The 1,815-nt window shown below is 43.9% G+C and overlaps 1 long non-coding RNA gene across 1 annotated transcript in view; it reads left to right on the plus strand.

The window, feature by feature from the left end:
* Positions 1–1,585: 1,585 nt before the first annotated feature.
* The window catches only part of LOC104460634, a 6,541-nt gene continuing 6,311 nt past the window's right edge, over positions 1,586–1,815 (plus strand). The window contains exon 1 of the long non-coding RNA XR_727564.1: positions 1,586–1,666. This is a non-coding gene — a long non-coding RNA (uncharacterized LOC104460634). The remainder of the gene's footprint in view (positions 1,667–1,815) is intronic.

Below are 1,815 nucleotides of genomic sequence, written 5' to 3' on the forward strand. Positions count from 1 at the left end.
GACAACTGAATTATACTTTTCCTAAAGAATAAAGAATGTCTTTTGGATGTAAACAGAGAGATGCAAAAGAGCCCTTTAGTGTTACTTGTAGCATTTATGCATCTGTCTAATGAAATTTCCACGACTGTGATTACAGAAGATGCAATCGAAGGTGTGCCACTGTCTTTTATTATCTGCAGAGGAATTTAACCGGGGGGCGGGAGGGAGGGAGGGAAGCGCAACAAAAGGCTTTGCAGAGTTGATGCTATATAAAGGCTGGCAATTTACTAAATGAGCAGATGAACTTAGTTTTCAGTTAACTGACTGAAAGACTTCACTAGGCGTTGGATCGGGCCCAATGGCAATTATTGGAGGCTGTTTTGGATGATGGGCATGTTAGTATTTCTGAAGAGGATTAAACACTAGTATTCAACTTCATTAGCACTCCTTAAGGGTCACCAGCGGAAAGCCTGAGCTGGGAAATAGCACACAAAACCTGCACGAAGGCTCCAAAGTGTTCTCAAACACAAAGAGGGGGGACAAAAACAAGCGTGGCTCATGAGTGATGGAAAATTGCCCTGTTTTGAAAGAAACTCCGTGAATAGGCGAGTTTTAAAATTATTTTAGTGAAATTAATTTGGCTTAGCTTGTGCCAATGTGGATCGCTGCGCATTACACTAATAAGAAATATGCAAGCAGTTATTTTTGGATTACCAACAAAATTAAATCCAGGCCCCGCAGCCAACTAACTGCCTTTACCGGTGCTCAAAAGCCTCAGCAACCACCCTGGTTTGAGAGGGGAAAAAAAAAAGATATTTTGGGCCTAATATTAACCACATGTACTTGCAACTGGGGGTTTCTAACGGGTTGAAAGGTGCCTGGGCCAGGGCGGGCGGTGGCCTTGTGCGGGGTGTCCCCGCTCGTTCAGCGCAGAGGTCGCTCCCGGCTGGCACTGACCTCCGCACGACCCCCGCCTGCACAGGCCCCAACTGCAGGGGTTGCAGAAGAGCAGAAGTCTTTCTGGGCCGGCACTTATTGCTGCTGCGCTGGTGATAAAACTTCAGACAGCCTAATTGATGGCTTTGCTGACCTAACGATACCTTGTGAAAGCACGGAGTGGCAAAGCCTGGTCCTCGTTTATGGCCAGCTGCAAGGGTAGCTGGATCCCTAGGATGGAAAGGGGGAAAAAAAAAAAAAAAGTCTCCCAGCCTGTGAACTTTAACCAGGTTCCAAGCCACTCAAAGAAGTTAAAGAAACAATTGTCTTTTAACACAAGTTTTCGGTCGCATTTACTTGTTCAAAGCCTTCTGGCAAATCCAGCTTTAAGCTGGCTAGTAAGATAAGCGTGTTACCGGTTACAATTTTGAGCACTTAGAGGAAAATCCTTTAAAGTGAAATTATGCTCTGTGAAAAAAAAAAAAAAAGCAATGCGGAGCAAAACACATTGCCACACCATGCTAAAATCCTGTCAGTTTTAAAGCAAAGGTGTTCTCAAAACACAGAAGTGAGCTGATGAAAGGACTTCTATTCTTTGTATTCTGTTGCAGGTTTATTAATGCCAGAAGAAGAATAGTACAGCCTATGATTGACCAGTCAAATCGAGCAGGCAAGTTTCAAGTAGTATCTGTATTCAGGTCCCACAGGCGCAAATCCTCATCAAGTTATTCTTTGGGAGTCCCATCACCTGGTAAATAAATGCTCCAACCAGGCATTCTGGGAGATTATTTTTTTTTCTTCTGTCCCCAGAATTCTGCTGTAGGAAGCAACTTCGCTAATTGGTGCTAATTGGAGATTTCCCACCCTGACTCTACTGAAACTGCTTTTTATTTTCTCTCT

This window comes from Pterocles gutturalis, unplaced genomic scaffold (assembly GCF_000699245.1).
Source record: "Pterocles gutturalis isolate BGI_N339 unplaced genomic scaffold, ASM69924v1 scaffold42987, whole genome shotgun sequence".
Classification (NCBI taxonomy): domain Eukaryota; kingdom Metazoa; phylum Chordata; class Aves; order Pterocliformes; family Pteroclidae; genus Pterocles; species Pterocles gutturalis.